Genomic DNA, 23,438 nt, shown 5'->3' with positions numbered 1-23,438 from the left:
TTGTACGATGATTACATTTGCCAAATGGGACTTTTTTTTTAGGCATGCTGACTTAAATACAACATTTTAGTTAAAAATCTACATAATTTATATTTTTTTACATTGTAATGTGCCTGTATACAATTACATGCCAACATTTACTATTACACCGCCATAGTTACATAGTTAATCGGGTTAAAAAACAAAAACAAAAAAAAAAACAAACAAAAACACACAAATAGAAAACCTTCATATACCCTACCCTATACTCACAGTTGATGCAGAGTAAGGCAAAAAAAAACCCCGAAAACAATAAAGCATGATCCAATTTGCTCTGCCTGATCCCCTCAAAGGGCAATCGGATATTCTCTGGATCAACTTTACAAATATTAGTATCCAGTTACATTGTGTTTATCTAGGAAATAATCCAGGTATTTTTTTAAACAATATACTGAGCTGGCCACAACTATCCCTTAAGGGAGTCTATTACACATTTTCACAGCTCTTACTGTGAAGTAGCCTTTCCATATTTGGAGGTTAAATCTCTTTACCTTCAGATGTAAAGAGTGCCTCCTTGTCCTCTGTGATGACCCTTGGTGTTGAGTGAATAACTCAACACCAAGTTCACAATATGGACCATGTTTTTATACATGTTGAGCCTTTCCCCCTTGATCTTCTCTTATCAAGAGAAAATAAATTCAGTTCAGCTAATCATTTCTCATAACTGAGCTCCTCCATGCCTCTTATCAGTTTTGTTGCCCTCCGATGCACTGTCTATAGTTCTCCAATATCCTTTTTTGTGAACTGGCGCCCAAAATTGAACTGCATATTCCAGATGCAGTCTTACTAATGTTTTGTACAGAGGCAAAATTATGTCTCTCTCTTTGATGCCTCCTAATACAAGAAAGGATTTTGCTCACTTTGAAAACTGCAGCTTGGCATTGCATGCTATTATTAAAAGGCTTGTAAAGGTAAAAATTATTAAAAAAAAAAACCCAAAAACAAACATGTCTATAATTACCTACTCTGTGCAATTGAATTGCAAAAAGCGGCTGGGAAACTCTTCTTTTTGGGTCCCCCGCCGGCACTCCTAGCCCCTCCTTTCTATCCAGTGCCCCCATGGGAAGCCGCTACCCATGGGGGCACTCATGCGTGCTCGTATGTAACATTTTTCTGTATGGACCATAATAGCTTTTACACTCTTTGATCCCCGTTTACGTACATACTTCTAATTATGCCTCAAAAAGCCCCCTCCCCCGCCACCCCCCCTTTTTTTCTTTTTTTTTTTACTATTGGTAGACAACTCATATCCCTTTTTCACACCACACAGATTCATATGTATAACAATTTTTAATTTAAACTATTTTATTCACTTGTTGTTTATACCTGTGTGTGTAGATATATATTTCTCTCACATATATTTTTCATGAATGATGGAGTTTAATATTTTATATGCATATATTGTATTTGATTTTATTACTGTCCTCCCTGTGCTTATACATATATGTTTTGATGCACTTTACATTTAATTTGAGCCCATGCGTTTTATATATAGACGCAGGTACATGCGTGCACCCTTTGGTGAAGGTGCATGCATCTTTCCTATACAATCCCAATTTTAGTTTTATACATGAGCTTTTATTTTGACACATTGAGGTTGATTTACTAAAGGCAAATATACTGTGCACTGCAAGTGCAGTTGCTCCAGAGCTTATTAAATGAGGTAAAGCTTCACTTTTCAAAAAAATACCCAATTACATGCAAGGAAAATAAAAAAACTATTTTTGCTTGCACATGAATGGATGATAGAAATCAGCATAGCTTCCCCCCCTTTACTAAAATCTAGAGCAACTGCACTTGCAGTGCACAGTATATTTGCTTTTAGTAAATTAGCCCCATTGTGTTTCTAGCCTTAAACATCCTTTGGTCCCGTTTTTGGCCCCACCCCCTGCTCCCTTGTTGGTCAGATCGTGTCATAAACATACATAATCCAATACAACACTTTTAATTTTAATATTATGATATTTCCTTAATAGATTACATCCTTTAGTTATACATCAACCTTAATCCAATTCTTTTGTTTTGAATTTTGATGCTGTCAGTGGGATCTTGGTGTGCTGGCGCCTGTTGTCCCACAGGCAGCTTGGCACATAAAAAGCTCCCCACCAGCAGTACCTCTCTAGGCCTGTAGAAGGAGCAGTAAACTCCGAGCGCGTAGCCTGTTTGTTCTCTCCAGAATTTCCTCACTTGTTGTTTCCCCTGGTTCTACGTCAGACCTGGCTGTCTTCCTGGTGGCCACAGGAAAAGACTGCGCATCTTGTCTCCCACGACCACCTCCCCGTGGATTAGGATGGACCAGCGACTGGACTGCACCTTGTGCCCATAGCACAGATGAGCCTGATTTTATTCACCTTCCTTTAAGTGCATTAGTTGCTGTGTCATTAAAATCTTACTTAAATTATTGCACTTAGGTGGCGCTTCCTTTTTGTTCCCTTGTACAGGATTAAGCATGTGTTGGTTACAGAAAGAGACACAGACACAATGTAACCTGATAGGTGATATGCAAGAAAACAATAATGCAAAACAAGATGCCTAGGACATATCCAAGTGTGTCATTGAAGTGTCATCAAGGACTTGTTGGCTTAATTCATAAAATAATTGTGATCATACATAACAATAATTATAGACTGTTGGAACAGATAATTGGAGGGCTTACCATGAGAAGAAAGGGATCTTAGCAAACATATTGTGAGAATAAACCTGACACTAGGAAACATGCTTATCCCAAGAAATATTTATAAAGACAAAGAACAATAAGGACAAGGCTAAGGAGTAGAAAAGAAGATAGGAGATGCTTAGAGAGAGAAAGAAAAGAGGAACGATAAAAGCGGGGGGATTCCCCCGAAGATGACACAGCCACCAGTGGGAATAAACAGATTTTTCCAAGCCTAAAGACTTTACCTTACACATTAGCCATGTGTGGGGAACTGTGTCAAATACTTTTGCAAAATCCAAGTATAATAAGTTCACAGCCACCCCTCTGCCCAAAATATGAAGTAAAGAAGGGGCATTTTACATTTTTTGTGGAAATAGACTGACACATTTCAAAACATATCAGGGGCTAGATGTAACTTAAAGGGAATGACATATTAATACTTATAAGCCAAGAACGGTATAGACATAGTAAGCTTTTTTCTGCATTAATGCTACAAATTAGTATGAATAATCTCAGACTCTATTTGACCACCTCTCCTTTGAGTTGTGCCCAATATTTAGCAATACAATAAACACCACTTTTTTTCTAAGAAAAGGGCCCAACTTGAATGAATTTACACACAGGCCCACTGCATTCAGTGTTAATAATACTTTGTCAATCTCCCTAGAATGTAAGTAGTCTATGCAGGGTGATCAATTTCAATAAAATTGCAACAGGAAATTATATAGAAAAAATCTGTTGCACTATTACATGCAAATATAAAATTGATATTAAACACAAATTCAACTGTTATGCCCCGTACACACGGTCGGATTTTCCGATGGACAATGTCCGATCGGAGCGTGTTGTCGGAAATTCCGACCGTGTGTGGGCGCCATCGGACATTTTCCATCGGATTTTCCGTCACACAAAGTTGGACAGCAGGAGATAAAATTTTCCGACAACAAAATCCGATCGCGTCAATTCCGACCGTGTGTGGCCTGTTCCGACGCACAAAGTGGCACGCATGCTCAGAAGAAATTCCGACACGGGACAGCTCGTTCTGGTAAACTTAGCGTTCGCAATGGATACAGCACTTTCGTCACGCTGCAATGTAAAAAATGGTTTAATACAGCGCACTGTTCTTCTTTATAATGTGACAAGAATGAAGTAGTTTTGCTGCTCATATTCACACACACTTCTCACAAAGTTTTATTTGTGTTTTTTTAGTGGGATTCCCTGAATATATTGTTATTAGTTGTCACATCTGACAGTTTTATATTTTTTATGTTTTTTTTTTTTTTGATTTTAAGCCTTTTTTTCTTTAATGTTTGGATTTTTTCCAAGGCTGATCTTTGTTCAATGTTATTTTTATTTTTACTCCAGAATATTTTTGTGTGTGTTTTGTGTGTCAAGTTACCCCAACACCATTGATATCTTTTATTATTTAATCTCAAGGAGATTGTTTGTTGTTGGTGACCCTTGTTCATTTCACATTGTATATTAGAAATGTACCTAAATCCTCACAAACCAACTGTCATTTTTGAAGTAAAACACATAGGAGAGTATAATTCAAAACAAAAATCCTTTATTAAGGGATCAGAACCAAACAAAGAGGAAGGCAACACTGGATCAACAGCAGAAATTAGTGAAGCCTGGGACCCCCACGGCAGACATCAATTCTTAAACATCAAAATTGGTGGCCTGAGGAGTCCATATGTAAGGGAGGGCAGTCTGGTCCGGGATTCACAGAGACTCGGATAGCAGCAGATGACATCTGTGTCCGCAGGCTGTGGTACCACAAGAGGCTGCATCTTTTGGCCGACCAGACTGGATCCAGGGCAATCACTCTCTGGTCTTCCTTTCACACTTCCTTCCGGGCTGTGGCTGTGCAGTTGGAGATGTGGCAGGAGGAGGATCGTTAGTACTTGTGTATTGTGTACCTGTGTATTGTCTTGTCGTGTACCTGTGTATTGTCTTGAGTATTAGTGCCAGGAAGCTAGCTGTTAGGTAATTTGGACAGGGTAAAATCCCCAAATCCTCACTAAATTTAATAGGTACGATGCCCGGCGGGTGTGGAGAGGTGACTCTTTGTACATCTTGCCGCATGTATGCGTTCCTTGATCATCCGATCGAGGGCGAATACTGCTGTGCAAAATGTAAGCACATTGTTTCCCTGGAAGCCCAGGTTCTGAATCTGGGGAAGCAACTGTCAGCACTGAGAAGTCCCTCCATACTAAAGGTGAGCCAGGAACGTACACGGCAGGTGACGGCAGGGGCCAGCACAGAGGCGGGTGGAGACAAAGAGGTGCAGGCACTAGCAAAGAGTAGATGGGTGACAGTCAGGAGGGGTAGAGGGGGAAGTGCCAGGGAGGCCGATCCAGGACTGGAGCATCCCAATAAGTACGCTCCATTGAGTGACATTGGTGTAACCAGTCAGGGACCAGCACTGCTGGAGATGAGGGACTCTCCTAGCTGCCAGGGGAAGAACTCCTCCAGTGAGAGTGGGGGGGCAGCAAAGGGAAAGGAAAGACAGATTCTGGTGGTAGGGGACTCAATTCTTAGAAGGACAGAGAGGGCAATCTGTAACCAAGACCTGAAGCGACGAACAGTATGTTGTCTACCGGGCGCTCGGGTTCGGCACATCACGGATCTTGTGGACAGATTACTGGGAGGGGCTGGGGAAGACCCGGCTGTCATGGTGCACGTTGGCACCAATGACAAAGTCAGAGGCAGATGGAGTGTCCTAAAGAACGATTTTAGGGACTTAGGAGCTAAATTGAGGAAAAGGACCTCCAAGGTAGTGTTCTCAGGAATACTACCGGTACATCGAGTCACACCAGAAAGGCAGAGGGAGATTAGGGAAGTAAACAAGTGGCTGAAGAGCTGGTGTAGTAAGGAGGGGTTTGGGTTCCTGGAGGACTGGGCCGACTTCTCAGTCGGTAACCGGTACTATAGAAGGGACGGACTGCACCTAAATGAGGAGGGTGCAGATCTGCTGGGAATGAAGATGGCCAAAAAGTTAGAGGGGTTTTTAAACTAGGCGATGGGGGGGAGGGTCCAGAGACAGTGATAGCCAGCGCGGAAGATATTCCAGAGGGTAGTATTGGGGGCATTAGTGGTAGGTTAACCAAAGCACAAAAACACAAGGTGAGTATAGTAGCAAGTCCAAGTTGCAATCTTGAAACACCCAATACGAGGACAATATGCGACCGGTCTAAACTATGTGGCATGTTCACCAATGCCAGGAGCCTGGCGGACAAGATGGGTGAACTAGAGATTCTGTTGTACAAGGAGGATTTGGATTTTGTGGGAATTTCAGAGACCTGGTTCAACAGCTCTCATGATTGGCTGGCAAACATTCAAGGGTATACCCTATACCGCAAGGATAGAGAGGGTAAAAAAGGGGGAGGGGTATGCCTATATATCAAGAATAATGTACAAGTGAATGTGAGAGATGACATCACTGAGGGGGCTAGGGAGGAGGTGGAATCTTTATGGGTAGAGCTCCAAAGGGATGAAGCTAAGGGGAAAATAATACTGGGAGTATGCTATAAGCCCCCTAACCTGAGGGAGGAAGTGGAGACGGATCTCCTATCACAAATTGGATTAGCAGCAAGGATGGGAAGTGTTATCATAATGGGGGATTTTAATTATCCAGACATAGACTGGGCGGAGGGAACCGCGCATTCATTTAAGGCTCGCCAGTTCCTTAGTGTCTTGCAGGACAATTTTATGGGTCAGATGGTAGACGCACCAACTAGAAATAAAACATTACTAGATCTACTGATTACCAACAATACAGACCTGATAACAGATGTGGAAATACGGGGCAATTTAGGTAACAGCGATCACAGGTCAATTAGTTTCAGTATAAATCACACAAATAGAAGACATGAAGGGAACACAAAGACACTGAATTTCAAAAGAGCCAACTTCCCTAAACTACAAACCTTGCTAAAAGGCATAAATTGGGATAAAATATTAGGAACAAAGAATACGGAGGAGAGATGGGTTTGCTTTAAGAGCATATTAAATAAGGGCATTAGCCAATGTATCCCATTGGGTAATAAATTTAAAAGAGCGAACAAACATCCTGGATGGCTTAACTCCAATGTAAAAATGCATATAAAAGCAAAGGAGAAGGCCTTCAAAAAATACAAGGTTGAGGGATCATCCACAGCATTCAGAATTTATAAAGAATGCAATAAGAAATGTAAGGGTGCAATTAGGATGGCTAAGATAGAACATGAAAGACACATAGCGGAGGAGAGCAAAAAAAATCCCAAGAAATTCTTTAAGCATGTAAACAGTAAAAAAAGGGAGGACAGACCATATTGGCCCCATAAAGAATGAGGAAGGACATCTGGTTACAAAGGATGGGGAGATGGCAAAGGTATTGAATTTATTCTTCTCCTCAGTCTTCACGAGTGAATCGGGGGGCTTCAGTAACCAAAACTGCAGTGTTTATCCTCATGACACAACACAGGAAGCACCTACATGGTTAACAGAGGACGGAATTAAAATTAGACTTGAGAAACTTAACATTAATAAATCACCGGGACCAGATGGCTTGCATCCGAGGGTACTTAGGGAACTCAGTCAGGTGATTGCCAGACCGTTGTTCCTAATTTTTACAGACAGTCTATTGACTGGAATGGTACCAGCTGATTGGAGAAAAGCCAATGTAGCACCAATATTTAAAAAGGGCCCAAAAAACATCCCTGGGAATTACAGACCAGTTAGCCTAACATCAATAGTATGTAAACTCTTGGAGGGGATGATAAGGGACTATATACAAGATTTTAGTAATAAGAATGATATCATTAGCAGTAATCAGCATGGATTCATGAAGAATCGTTCTTGTCAAACCAATCTATTAACCTTCTATGAGGAGGTGAGTTGCCATCTAGATAAAGGAAGGCCTGTAGACGTGGTGTATCTGGATTTTGCAAAAGCATTTGACACAGTTCCCCATAAACGTTAACTGTACAAAATAAGGTGCGTTGGCATGGACCATAGGGTGAGTACATGGATTGAAAACTGGCTACAAGGGCGTGTTCAGAGGGTGGTGATAAATGGGGAGTACTCAGAATGGTCAGGGGTGGGTAGTGGGGTTCCCCAGGGTTCTGTGCTGGGACCAATCCTATTTAATTTGTTCATAAACGACCTGGAGGATGGGATAAACAGTTCAATCTCTGTATTTGCAGACGATACTAAGCTAAGCAGGGCAATAACTTCTCCGCAGGATGTGGAAATCTTGCAAAAAGACCTGAACAAATTAATGGGGTGGGCGACTACATGGCAAATGAGGTTCAATGTAGAAAAATGTAAAATAATGCATTTGGGTGGCAAAAATATGAATGCAATCTATACACTGGGGGGAGAACCTCTGGGGGAATCTAGGATGGAAAAGGACCTGGGGGTCCTAGTGGATGATAGGCTCAGCAATGACATGCAATGCCAAGCTGCTGCTAATAAAGCAAACAGAATATTGGCATGCATTAAAAGGGGGATCAACTGCAGAGATAAAACGATAATTCTCCCGCTCTACAAGACTCTGGTCCGCCCGCACCTGGAGTATGCTGTCCAGTTCTGGGCACCAGTCCTCAGGAGGGACGTACTGGAAATGGAGCGAGTACAAAGAAGGGCAACAAAGCTAATAAAGGGTCTGGAGGATCTTAGTTATGAGGAAAGGTTGCGAGCACTGAACTTATTCTCTCTGGAGAAGAGACGCTTGAGAGGGGATATGATTTCAATTTACAAATACTGTACTGGTGACCCCACAATAGGGATAAAACTTTTTCGCAGAAGAGAGTTTAATAAGACTCATGGCCACTCATTACAATTAGAAGAAAAGAGGTTTAACCTTAAACTACGTAGAGGGTTCTTTACTGTAAGAGCGGCAAGGATGTGGAATTCCTTTCCACAGGCGGTGGTCTCAGCGGGGAGCATTGATAGCTTCAAGAAACTATTAGATAATCACCTGAATGACCGCAATATACAGGGATATGTAATGTAATACTGACACATAATCACACACATAGGTTGGACTTGATGGACTTGTGTCTTTTTTCAACCTCACCTACTATGTAACTATGTAACTATGAGGAGTAGGACCTGGAGGAGGAGTAGGACCTGCAGGAGGAGGAGAAGGACCATCCCAAAGCTGTGTGTGAGGTGTAATTTGGCCCCTCACACCTTTCGCCAGAGCCTCAGATATGAGGGCCTCACACATGGCTTTTTGGCCCTCCTCCATCCTCTGCATTTTATATGCTATGAATGCAGCAATGTTCTCCTGCCTGGTGTGTGGTGCTCCCAGGACCTCTGTAGCCCTACAAAAGAATCTGATAGCCGCCTCCTCTAGGGTACTCCTCCTACTGCCACTTTCTGTTTCCAGGGGGATGGAGGGACCTGCAGATCAGCCAGCCGGCTCGGCCCGGCCACCTCCTGGCTGAGACTTCCCTGTGTATGAAAAAGGGACATAGTTGTAATGTTTTGCATCATCAATCACAATCCTTAATTAGTACTCCCAACTAACATATAGTTCACATCATTGATTGGACAAGCAGAAATATTTAGAGGAATGCTATACCTGGCTCAATCTGGGCTCCTCCACATGTGGCCTGGAAGGCCCAGGTTGGGCGTCAGAAGCCTCAGCCGGGAGGGAAGGAAGCGTGGAAGGAAGACTGGAGAGGGATGGCCTGGGTTCAGTCTGGCCTGTCAGAAAGTGCAGCCTGTCGTAGTACAACATCCTGGGGACATAAATGTCACCTGCTGCTCCGGATCTCTGCGAATCAAGGACTTTATTGCGCTCCCTCAGATATGTGCTCCTCAGGCCACCAATGAAAATCTTTAAAAAAGTGATGTCTGCCGTGGGGATCACCTGCTTCACAATTTCACACAATTGCTCCAGTGCTGCCTTCCTCTTTGCTTGGTTCTTGTAATGGGGGTGTTTAATCTCCCACAGACAGGGCAGCTCCCTTAGCATCTCTATGAAGACTGAAATGAAGTCCTTATCTTTCAGTACCATATCCATGTTCACTGCAAGACACAACACAAGACAAAGCCTAATGTCACACAAAACTCTCCTAATCTTGTTACAATATAGGCCTCAATCTAGAAGCAGTATAGGCCCAAGTTTGTCTCTTACCTTCGTTCTTACGATCGCCGCGTCCAATGCTCCTTCCTCCGCTCACAGGTCAAACGTAATACGCACGCGTGTTACGCTTTATATACACTGCGCATGCGTGTAACTCCGCCCACCCCTGACGTTCTTTCTAGTGTATTCCCCACCCCTTTTCGTTCGGCACAGTGGGGGAAGAGCATGATGGCGGACATACAGCAGGTGCGGGCTAATTGTAGCAACGAGGAGGAGGAGGAGGAAAGGGCGGATCCAGGCACGTCCCGATCCAGAAGGAGATGTTTTAAGGCCACAAATATGTCGTTTGGGGAGATGTTGGAGATGGTCGACATCATGAGGAAGTCCGACTATGACGGAAAATATGGGCCTTACCCCAACCCGAACATCCGAAAGGCCAAGATCATGGCGAAAGTGGTTAGGAGTCTAGAGCGGAATTTCGGGGTACGAAGGTCTAAAGATCAGCTCAGGAAGCGGTGGTCGGACCTGAAGTTGAGAGAGCCAGAGCAGTACCGAAAGATCCGGAGAGTACTGCAAAAAAGTAAGTAGTTGTGCTGTGTTCCTATTCTTTCTGTCTTTATTACGTTCGTTCTGCTCCATATGCTTTTATTAGTTGTAACCTTTCAAAAGGTCAACTTTAATGTTCATGGGCACATTATTCGTTCGTATCAAACATTTTTCTTTCAGCCTCTAGAACACCATTGTTTAGGCCATATGCATTTTCACACATTTTTGGGGGCCTACTTGGATGCCAAATATTTGTTTGTGTAGATGGGTTTGTTACTAGAATGAAATGCAAACTAGATTGTGTGTAAGGAGAAGACACTGAGCAGCTGTTTTCACATCTGGACACTGGAGCACTAGTGTGGGACACAAGAACACCATTTTTATTAGGGGGGGCCACACAGGTGCTCCAGTGTATACTATAGGGGGGTTACATCTGTGAAGCTTGTACCAAACAGGTAAAGTATTGCAGCTTGACAAAGGGCAATAAAAAATATACATCTTGGAACTCTGCTAAAATAGACAATTGTACCCCACTTCCGAGCAATGTTTCCTATTTCTATAGTTCTGCCATCAAATATCTGTGTGCTAAGTATACCATTTTTGTTTTACATAGGGGATAAAAGACTCGGAGGACACCCCTCATCCCAGGAGACCAGAGACCCCCCCCCTCTGGAAGAAGGGGAAATACCCCCAACCCAAGAAGCTGAGCAGGAGGAAGAAGAAGATGTGGTGGAGATTGGCACCACAACAGGTGAGTGTCTGCGATCACAGACTCATGTAAAAGAGATGGCTGGTGGCAGATTTTTGAGACCTTTTTTTTGTTCTTTATCTCTTTTTAGGTGATCGTGATCCAGAACACTTTACATCTGAAAGTGCCCAGATACTGATCGGGGAGATCATGGGGTGTAATCTCCAATTGCAAAACATCCAGCAACAAATCAGTGATGTTATTAAAAAAAATAACAACATCATTGATGTTTTGGGGCGAATTTAAACCCCACAAAATCACCTGTTTTATTGTACCAAAATTTTTTAAATGTTTAGAAAAGCCAAATTTGGAGGATGCACACAGTGTGCCAACATGTGCTATCTGCCATCACGGGATATCAATGGACGCGTTTTGGGGGTGCAACCCCTTCCTCAATTATAAAGTAGCGTTGAGGAAGGGCTTGCTCCCCCCAAACACGTCCCTTGATCCCCCCTGATGGCAGATAGCACATGTTGACATTCGTAAAATTGGTGTGCATCTTCCAAATTTGGCTTTTCCAGGGGTGATTTCCCCCCATCTGAACGCTATATCAAACCCAGTTCCTAAATACTGATGTCTGATATAGCCTTCAGGTTTTACCTAATGTGAACTTTGTAAGTTCAAGTTTTTTGGCTTTCTTGTTGGTTTTACACAGGCCTGTTTTATCTGAAATGGATATTTTGATTTTTCATAATGCTACTGCAAACATTGTTATACAACAAACATGTTGGTTTGTTTTAAAAACCTTTGGGAAATGCACATGTGATTGTGCACGTATAAAAAAGTGCCTTACTCAAGAATGTGTGGATTATTGTCTCAACACTACAACACTTTTGGGGTGATGTAATTGCTGTTTTATGCAAAAATGGGGGTTATTTCCTAAGGGCAAATCCTCTTTGCACTACAAGTGCAGGTTCAGTGCAGTTGCAAGTGCACTTGTAGTGAAATGTGTTTTTGCATTTAGGAAGTACCGGCCAACACTGTTTTTTATAAGGTTACCCAATCACGACATTTTCTGCACTCAACACATTTCTGTCAGGGTCAGCTAAAACAAACACAAGCAGTAAATGTCCACCAAGAATTTCTTTTGGTTGTTTTTTATTTGAAAAAGGTGTCACAGATTGTCTGGCATATTGATAGCCTCCCTACCCGCAAAGAACTCCAGGTAGCGTAACCGGACATCACGGGCATTCAGGGAGGGCAAGCCAGGACGGCCACTTTCAAGCGCCGTCAGTGTTGATGGATTAGGGATTCCGGCCTCAGGCCCAACTGAGCCAGCATAGTTGGCTGAATGTTTTCTTAAAAAATTATGGAGAACACAGCAGGCAAGTATTATATGGTTCAGTTTATACTCCGCCATATGGATGGGTGTCAGAAATAATCGGAACCGGCTGGCCAGGATTCCAAATGTGTTCTCCACCACTCTTCGGGCTCTGGCCAGCTGGTAATTAAAAACCCTCTGTTCCGGGGTGAGGGTCCTCATCGGGAATGGGCGCATCAGGTGGTCCCCCAGCGCAAATGCTTCATCAGCAACAAACACAAATGGGAGACCTTCAACATTGTCCTCTGGAGGTGGCAAGTCCAAGCTGCCATTCTGGAGACGCCTGTAGAACTCCGTCTGGGCGATCACTCCACCATCGGACATCCGGCCATTCTTCCCCACGTCCACATACAAGAACTCGTAATTAGCCGACACCACCGCCAACATCACTATACTATTAAACCCCTTGTAATTATAATAGTACGACCCCGAGTTGGGTGGTGGGACGATGTGGACGTGTTTCCCATCAATTGCCCCTCCGCAGTTAGGAAAGTCCCACCGCTGGGCAAAGTGGGAGGCCACAGTCTGCCATTCCTGTGGCGTTGAAGGAAACTGTTGAGGAAAAAAAAATAAACCTTACTATTTTTTCACAGAAACATGGCAAGCAGCTTAGACACAAACATTATGGGGCAACCTCCAGATAGCATTTACTAAGGGGAATTTAACAAGGCCAAAGTATAAGGTACACCTATCATATTCCCCCTCCCCCCCTCTCATGGGCCATTTCTAACATTATAGGGGGGGGAACTCTTGGACAGGTAACCCTCTTCACTTCATTGAGAGATGAATGCCTAAATACAGGGTATTACTTGGAACAGCCCCTCCTTAGTTACACTATTGGCAGACCACTGGACAGGTAAGAAGTGTCATAATACAAAGATATAAATACACACTGTACACATTTGAGGACATTTGAACATTCTGCTATTACCTATCAAGATAATAATAGGATACAAAAACTTTAAACAGTACCATTGGAAAGTATACAGGCAGGCCCCTGCACTACATGCTTTGGGGAATTCATCCCTAAATCTGACCAGTAAAGAGGTGGGTATAGCGTGTATGGGTTTGGCAAAGTCAGCAGATAGATGATTGAGGATAGATAGAGAATTGGGATCAGCTGACTTAGCAGTTGGGGGGGAGGGTTAAAAAAAATTTGGGGACACCACAAAAAAAAGCCTCTGGCACTTTGCCTGAATTTAAATCAAAAATAACATTTCCAAACATTTTAGGGGGTGTTTGGGGTAAAGCACTACTATGGAGCTGATAAAATACATTGTTAAGTGACTACATGAGGTGAATATAGGCCAGGAGACACCATGCTGGGGAGGTTATTGAAGGGCAAATATGTATGAAGGACATAAAATAATAATTACCTAAAAATCCAGCATGCATGAGAACAAAGGGGACATTCACAGCATATTACAGTAATTAGGGAATGAGGGAAGAAATACAATATATTATCAAACATTAAATACAATAAAATGGGATATAAAAGGATAAAAATCTTACCTTCATATACTCCTTCTGCAGGACCTGGATGATGGCAGAACAGGTCTCTGGGATAATGATCCCCAGAGCCTGGGGGGAGATGCCTGTCGAGAACTTCAAGTCCTGCAGACTTCTCCCTGTGGCCAAATACTGCAGGGTAGCGACCAACCTCTGCTCCGGAGTGATGGCTTGCCTCATGCAGGTATCCTGCGTGCTGATATAGGGGGTCAGCGAAGCCAACAAACGGTGAAACACGGGGTCCGTCATCCTGAGAAAGTTCCTGAAATCATCAGGATTATTCTCACGGATCTCATGGAGCAAAGGCATATGACAGAACTGGTCACGCTGAAGCAACCAATTCTTGGTCCATGAACTCCTCCCCACCCTGTTCATGGACTGGACTTGTGTCAAGGTCAGGACCCCAACAACAAGCCCCCGCACAGCACGAACTCTACGAGGAGTACGCATACGAAACATGGCTAGAAAACGGTCGGCTGCTCAGAACGAAGTAACAGAACGCACTGAAGAACAGCAAGGCCTGTGAAGAGCGACCTGAAAAACAGCAACGAGCAGGCAAGATCACACAGAAAACTCTGATACGAACTGACTGCACGCACTGAAGAGCAGATACAAACCCACAAGCACAAACTGAACGTCAGAAAACGATCTGAAAGCCACGAGTCTGAAAAAGCGCGAATCGTCTCTCACCAAACTTTTACTAACACGAGATTAGCAAAAGGAGCCCAAAGGGTGCCGCGCTTGGTTCTGAACCGGCCTTTTCTAGTCTCGTCATACGTGGTGTACGTCACCGCGTTCTTGGCGATCGGAAATTCCGACAACTTTGTGCGACCGTGTGTAGGCAAAACAAGTTTGAGCCAACATCCGTCGGAAAAAATCCTAGGATTTTGTTGTCGGAATGTCCGAACAAAGTCCGACCGTGTGTACGGGGCATTAGGCTGCTTTAACCCTGAGGTGTTGGCGGCGCCGGCTAATGCGCCGCTATTTTTGATCGATGCTTTACCGTTGTTTTTGCTGAGCTTTTAACCCCCGCTAGCGTCCGAAAAATGGTTAAAGCGACCCGCAAAGTGGCGCTGCAGCGGGGCTTTGCTGGCGGTTTGGCGCCGCTGCCCATTCATTTGAATGGGCAGGAGCCATGTATACAAAGATGCTGCTTGCAGGAATTTTTTTTAACGTCCTGCTAGCGCATCGCCTCAGTGTGAAAGCACTGGGGCTTTCACACTGAGACCACAGGGGAGCCATTTTTCAGGCGCTATTTTTATCCCAAAAGCACCTGAAAAAATGCTTCAGTGTGAAAGGGGTCTAAAAGGAAAAATAGGTCTCTAAATAAAACTCACAAGACAATCACAAAAAATGTGTCCACTTGTGAGATCATCCTTTTGAAACACTTTGACTCCAGTGCTGCAGCCACCACCACATGAAACTGCTTACCAGAGTCCCAAACTTCATAATACAGGAGGTCTTAAATCACTTTGGATCTCCCACAGAAGAATGAATGGCTTTCTCTGTGCAGGATGATGGCAACTGCATACATTAAAATCCAAGTGAAATCAACATTTTGGATGCTGCATACCAACCATAAAGCTCATTGTTGAACCATCTTGGAGCATAATTCAAACACCAGAGTGATTGATTACTCTCAGTTTGTGTTAGGAGCATGAAGCGTTCCTGTTTCATGACAGCTGCTGATTTTGGCTGAGCTTCAATCTCCCATTCTGTCTGTCTGTCTGTCTTCCTGCAAGGTGATTGATGTAGCCAGTCTCTGGGTGGAGACCAAACTTGATTTTAAGCCATCTAAACCCTTAGTGCCTTGCTTATGATGGTGTTTATTACACGTGCTTCAAGCTCCCTGTTTGTCTACCCTGCTGCTGGTTTAGATTCCCTGGTTGATGCCTACAATCAGAACTCAACTCAAATTTGGCAGAGCCTGCCCTGAACTCGGACTGTCACTGACCACTCTGCCTGTTTGCCAACCACAAGTATCTGTTCACTGCGCTCAGTCCAAGTACCTGTTCGTTGTGCTCAACTTGTGCCTGCCCTGACATGGTAGCCAGGCACTATAGCATTGTGTATAAGCCTCAGGGGCAACCAAGTACCAGTAGACCTGCTTGCCTTATGGGAAAGGGGGCTGATATAGGCAAGGAACACAGAAGCCAGCTATAGTGCTTGACCATATATGCCAGGGGTATGCGTGACAGTTTGCTGGACTAATGTCCTACTGGTAGACCGTATAACCATTAACTATCCCCAATCTCCTCACATTTGCTTTTCCAGCAGCTCCACACACTGGCTCAGTTTCATTCTGCAGAGGTTGTTATCTCACAGGTAGATGCACTTTTTGTGATTTTCTTTTACAGTTGAATTTGCGTTAATATCAATTGGATATCTGCATGTAACAGTGCAACACATTGTTTTTATATACACACACACACACACACACACAACACCTACTAGACCCCACGGGACTTTTGAAGAGTCACACCTCAAACACGTATAAAATATAAGAAAATGTATTATTATATATTAGCATACATTTAAAACAGCATGTCATACATATATATCAGTAGTAGAAATACATTTTTAAGACTATACAGAATACGAATTGAAAAACCTCTTTAACCTAGATGGTGTGTATTAATATCCCCCATCAACCTGGAAAATCTGTGCTGAAAGAGATGGAAGACGTCGCTTCCTCAGGAGAAGCACAGAAGAATATCTGGAAATAAAGTACACATATAAAGTAACAAAAAAATAAGAACAAAACACACATCGGACCTTACATTATCAACTTACAGCTGTGAAAGGTTGTGGCCAACTTCCACCTAAGCAGGGTTTTTTTTTAGGGAGAATACGGGGGAACGCAGTTCCGACACCCCCAGCACTGAATGTATTCTATGGCAAAGTGTGCTGGAGAGTCAATTGAGGCTGACTGCTGGGGGATATATTGTCACTGGGGATCTATTTTTTGTGAGGGTCTATTGTTGCTGGGGTGGTATTTTGTTGCGGAGCATCCATTGTTGCTGGGGGAGGTCTCTCGTGTGTGGGGGGGATCTATTGTTGCTGTGGTGGGGTCTGTTGCTGCTTGAGTGGGGTCTATCAAATTCCATACAATTTAGTAGCACAAAATGATACTTGGTTCTGTATTCTCTAAAAAGGGGTGGTACTGGGAGGTGGGTAGGGGGTGGAGCCAAGAAACAGTGCTCAGAAGTGGGTAGGGGGGCAGAGACGAAGGGTGACTCATAAGCGGTGAGTTCCTGCACCTATTCTCTGAGAAAAAAAGCCCTGCACCTAAGTATAGTAGTATAAAAAGCAAATTCTTAAAATCAAGTATTTTCCAAATGTATACAGTAGATGAGGCCAGATGGAGCAGCCAAAAGGTCCACTTCTTTCTACCCGGGAGTTGTGGAGGGACAGGGGGGAGGGAGAAGGAGACAAACACTTTCAGAATGGGCCCCCAGGCGTCAATGCCTGGCCCAGTGGTGGAAAGGATACACCCAGATCCTGAAAAATGATTAAAAATTCTCCAAATGAGCTGATGGGCAAGAAACAACCCAGAAAGATTACATGTATATAGATGTTCAAAATCAACACATGTGCAGTTGAAAAAACGTGTTTTCAGGGGTTCATTCCATGTGTAAAATTTTAAGGGCACTACCACTTGCTTTTCTCAGTTTCAGGGCTGGTTTTGCCCACTTTTAATTAAAAAGAAAGCTCAAAACAAACACAGTAGATTCCCTGGCAGAAGTATTCAGCATTTCAGTCCTGCTACCGAACAAAATGATATTCAGCCCTCCTGGCTTATAAATGCAGCTCTCCTGCCCAGGCCTTAGTCTATCTCCCACAGACTAGATGCTCAGCACCTCCATGCATACAGCAAGTAGCCTCGTGCTACACTGGCTCCCACCTCTCTCTCCTAGGTGAAGCCCTCCTGACTCCCATGCCCAAACCTCCTGCCTGCAGGGTGGAGTCGTCTATAACTGGGAGCCTAGAACATTGGTCTGGTCATTACCTAACCGGTCCCCGACCAGCTCACGCATATGTACAGTGGCACAATGACATCGCTGCACGAAGCCATGTACAGGTTCCCCTTTAAAAGCTGCCAGCCATGCACGATCGCGCGCACGAGAGCCAGCATGGGGATTTGTGTGTGTAAACATACAAATCCCTGTTCTGTCAGGGGAGAGGAGACATATCAAAATAATAATAATAATAAATGCTGCACTATCTCCCTATTAGTCTGCTGTAATTGCAGTAGGTTTAAAGTGCCAATATAACAATATTGTCACGTACCTGGTTGGAGGCAGAAATGCCGAGAGGGCTCCCCCTTGCGGCTGAGTGCAGTACACCCCTGAAGTTGGGTACAGAGGGTGTAGTGCCCAGAGAAGCACAGGTTGTCAGATGGATTCCGGAGAGAAGAGCTGATGGGCACCTAAAGGACACCGGGTAAAACAGGAAACACAGCTGGGCTAAAGTCTATAAGAATCCTTGGTAATACTTGGCAAGGTGTGCATACGGAACAGTAGTGAAAGCCATGCCAGGGGTCAAACACAGTAGATCCAGCAAGAGGAGGAGGCAGGTTGCAGAAACGGGGACAAGCCAAAGGTCTGGTATCAGGAAGCAGGCAGGAACAGGCAACTGTAGCAAAGTCCATGATACAAGCCGGGATCAGGAGAAGACAACAAGTTGGTAAAGCAAGCCAGGGGGTCAAACCAAGAGAGCAGATCAGACAGCTCAGGAACAAGCCGGGTCACAACAGGAATCCCAACAGCAATTTGCACAGAGGCACAGGAAGACTGATAAACCAGCAACTGCAGACGCTAGCAGACTTCATTATATGGGGTCCATGTGACCTGCTGGTAGAGATACTGGGTCCTAGAGCCCTTCTCCTGCCAGAGATGCTGGGTCCTAAAGTCCTTCTCCTGCCATAAGTGCTGGTAGAGATGCTGGGTCCTAGAGCCCTTCTCCTGCTGTTGGTGCCAGTTCTCCTACAGCCATTTCACTGACAAATATACTAATGAATACTGTAGTGGTATATAAGTGACTTATGTCACCATACAAAATCCCACATCATAAATTGTGAATAAACACACACATCCTTAAAAAATATATATACATATATATAGTAACACAAACGTGATCCGTAAAGTGCTCAAGTGCATATAGTTCCGTGACCCTCTGATCACATAAGGATCAGTTCAAAATTAATATAAAGTCCTTATTAAATATATCAAAAAAGTCCTTAATGAATGTATAAAAAAATAAATAGTAAACATGACTTGATTGGTGACCGTGATCAAAAAAATCTGTTGCAGTGATCTCACTCAGGTGCTCCCAGTATTCATTTGTATATTATTGTTATTTTGGCACTTTAAACCTACTGCAATTACAGCAGACTAATGCCCCGTACACACGGTCGGATTTTCCGGTGGAAAATGTCAGATCGGAGCGTGTTGTCGGAAATTCCAACCGTGTGTGGGCTCCATCGGACATAGTTTGAGAGCAGGCTATAAAATTTTCCGACAACAAAATCCGATCGCGTCAATTCCGACCGTGTGTGGCCAGTTCCGACGCACAAAGTGCCATGCATGCTCAGAGGAAATTCCGAGACGGAACCGCTCGGTCTGGTAAAATTAGCGTTCGCAATGGATACAACACTTTCGTCACGGTGCAAAAATGGTTTAATACAGCGCACTCTCTTCTTCTTTATAATGTGAAAAGAATGAAGTAGTTTTGCTGCTCATATTCACACAGACTTCTCACAAACTTATTTCTTTATTATTTATCGGGATTCCCTCAATATATTTTGATTGGTCACATCTAACAAAATTATTTTTGTGTTTTTTTTTTTTTTTTCTAAGGCATAATTTTTTTTTTTTTAGGTTTGTATTTTTTTAAAGGCTGATCTTTGTTTTATTTTATTTTTAGTTTTACTCCATAATATTTTTGTGTGTGTTTTGTGTGTTAAGTTACCACAACACCATTATTATCTTGTATTATTTAATCTCAAGAAGGTTGCTTGGTGTTGGTGTCCCTTGTTAATTTCACATTGTATTTTTGAAATGTACCTGAATCTTCACAAACAAACTGTCCTTTTTTAATGAAAACACACATAGGCGAGTATAATTGAAACAAAAAATCCTTTATTAAGGGCTCAGAACCAAACAAAGAGGGAGGCAACGCTGGAGAAACAGCAAAAATTGGCGAAGCCTTGGACCCCCAGGGCAGACATCAATTCTTTAACATCAAAATTGGTGGCCTGAGGAGTCCATATGTAAGTGAATGCAGTCTGGTCCAGAAGTCCCCGAGATCTGGAAAGCAGCAGATGACATCTGTGTCCCCAGGCTGTGGTACTACAACAGGCTGCATCTTTTGCCAGACCAGACTGAACCCAGGGTCATCAATTTCTGGTCTTCTTTCCACGCTTCCTTCCTGGCTGTGGCTCTGCTGTTGGAGATGTGGCAGGAGGAGGAGTAGGACCTGGAGGAGGAGGAGGAGGAGTATTAGGACCTGGAGGAGGAGGAGGACCATGTGTGAGGTCACAAATGTGGGTAGCAGATGTTATTTGGCCCCTCAACCCCTTTTTGAGAGCTTCCAACATTAAGGACTCACACATGAGTTGTTGGCCCTCCTCCATCCACTGCAATTGCAGGCAATTATGCCAGTAAGTCCTCCTCCACAGTGTGGGGGGCTGTCAGGGCCTCTGTAGCCTTCCAAAAGAGGCCTATGGCAGCCTCCTCCAGGGTACTCCTCTTCCTGCCACTTTCTCTTTGCAGGTGGATGGGAGGGACCTGGATATCAGGCAGCCTGCTTGGCCCGGCCACCTCCTGGCTGAGACTTCCCTGTGTATGAAAAAGGGACATGGTTTTATTTTTGCATCATCAATCACAATCATAAATTAGTACTCCAAACTAACATCTAGTTAACATCATTGATTGGACAAGCAGAAATATTTAGAGAAATGCTATACCTGGCTCAAGCTGGGCTCCTCCACATGCTGCTGCTTGGAGGGCCCAGGTTGGGCATCAGAAGCCTCAGCTGGGGGGGAAGGAAGACTGGAGAGTGATGACCTGGGTTCAGTCTGACCTGCCAGAAAATGCAGCCTGTCATAGTACCACATCCTGGGGACATAAATGTCATCTGCAGCTCCGGAACTCTGGGAATCCTGGACCTTCTTGTGCTCCCTTAGATAAGTGCTCCTCAGGCCACCAATTAGGATCTTCAAATAGGTCATGTCTGCCGTGGGGATCACCGTCTTCACAAAATCCAGCAATTGATCCAGTGCTGCCTTCTTCTTTGTTTGGATCTTATAATGTGGGTGGTTTAACTCCCATAGACAAGGCAGCTCCCTGAACATATCTATAAAGATTGCCATAAAGTCGGTATCTTTCAAGAAACCCATTTTCACTGCAAGACACAACACAAGACAACCCTAATGTCAGGCAAAACTCTCCTAATCTTGTTACAATATAGGCCTCAATCTAGAAGCAGTATAGGCCCAAGTTTGGCTCTTACCTTCGTTCTCACAATCGGCGCCTCCGATACTCCTTCCTCCGCTCACAGATCGTACGTACTACGCACGCGTGTTACGCTTTATACACACTGCGCATGCGTGTAACTCCGCCCGCCCCTGACGTTCTTTCTAGTCTATTCCCTGCCCCTTTTCATTCGGCGCAGTGGGGGAAGAGCACATGGCGGAGACACAGCAGGTGCGTGCTAATTATAGCAACGAGGAGGAGGAAAGCCCGGATCCGGAAACGTCCCGATCTAGAAGGAGACGATTTAAGGCCTCAAATATATCCTTTGGTGAGATGTTGGAGATGGTCGACATCCTGAAGAAGGCCGACTATGATGGGAAGTATGGAACTTACCCCAACCCCATGTCAGAAAGGCCAAGATAATGACGAAAGTGGTCAAAAGTCTGCACCGGAATTTCGGGGTACGACGATCGAAAGATCAGCTCAGGAAGCGGTGGTCGGACTTGAAATTAAGAGAGCCTGAGGTACAGAAAGATCCGGAGAGTGCTGCAAAAAAGTAAGTAGTTGTGCTGTGTTCCAATTCTTTTTGTCTTTATTACGTTCGTGCTGCTCCATGTGCTTTTCTTAATTGTTGTACAGTTTAAAATGGCAACTTTCATGTTCATGGGCACATTATTCGTTCGTATCAAACATTTTTCTTTCGGCCTATAAAACACCATTGTTTTGGCCATATGCATTTGCCCACATTTTTTAGGGCCTACTTGAATGAAAAAAATTTGGTTGTGTAGATGGGTTTGTTACTAGAATGAAATGCAAACTAGATTTTGTGTAAGGAGAGGACACTCAGCAGCTGTTTTCACATCTGGACGCTGGAGTACTAGTGTGGGACCCCAGAACACCCTTTTTATTAGGGGGTCCACACAGGTGCTCCAGTGTATACTATAGGGGTGTCTCCATCTGTGAAGCTTGTACCAAACAGGTAAAGTATTGAAGCTTGACAAAGGACACTAAAAATTCTACATCTTGGAAGTCTGCCAAAATAGACAATTGTACCCCACTTCCAAGCAATGTTTCCTATTTATAGTTCTGCCATCAAATATCTGTGTGCTAAGTATACCATTTTTGTTTTACATGGGGAGAAAAGACTCGGAGGACACCCCTCATCCGAGGAGACCAGAGACCCCCCACCTCGGGAAGAAGGGGAAATACCCCCAACTAGGGATGAGCTTCGAGTTCGAGTCAAACTCATGTTCGACTCGAACATTGGCTGTTCGCAAGTTCGCCGAACAATTTGGGGTGTTTGCGGCAAATTCAAATGCCGCGGAACACCCTTTAAAAGTCTATGGGAGAAATCAAAAGTGCTAATTTTAAAGGCTTATATGCAAGTTATTGTCATAAAAAGTGTTTGGGGACCCGGGTCCTGCCCCAGGGAACATGGATCAATGCAAAAAAAAAGTTTTAAAAACGGCCGTTTTTTCAGGAGCAGTGATTTTAATAATGCTTAAAGTCAAACAATAAAAGTGTAATATCCCTTTAAATTTCGTAGCTGGGGGGTGTCTATAGTATGCCTGTAAAGGGGCGCATGTTTCCCGTGTTTAGAACATTCTGACAGCAAAATGACATTTCGAAGGAAAAAACCCATTTAAACCTACTCGCGGCTATTGCATTGCCGACAATACACATAGAAGTTCATTGATAAAAACGGCATGGGAATTCCCCACAGGGGAACCCCGAACCAAAATTAGAAAAAAAAAAAAAAAATGACGTGGGAGTCCCCCTAAATTCCATACCAGGCCCTTCAGGTCTGGTATGGATATTAAGGAGAACCCCGGCCAAAATTAAAAAAAAAAATGACGTGGGGTTCCCCCTAAATTCCATACCAGAACCTTCAGGTCTGGTATGGATTTTAAGGGGAACCCCGCACCAAAAAAACCGGCGTGGGGACCCTTATCCGAGCACGCAACCTGGCAGGCCGCAGGAAAAGAGGGGGGGGACGAGAGTGTGGCCCCCCTCCTGAACTGTACCAGGCCACATGCCCTCAACATTGGGAGGGTGCTTTGGGG

The sequence above is a fragment of the Aquarana catesbeiana genome, linkage group LG03, assembly GCF_042186555.1.
Source record: "Aquarana catesbeiana isolate 2022-GZ linkage group LG03, ASM4218655v1, whole genome shotgun sequence".
NCBI lineage: Eukaryota > Metazoa > Chordata > Amphibia > Anura > Ranidae > Aquarana > Aquarana catesbeiana.
The sequence above is the reverse complement of the archived record's forward strand: the minus strand, read 5'-3'. Positions refer to the sequence as shown.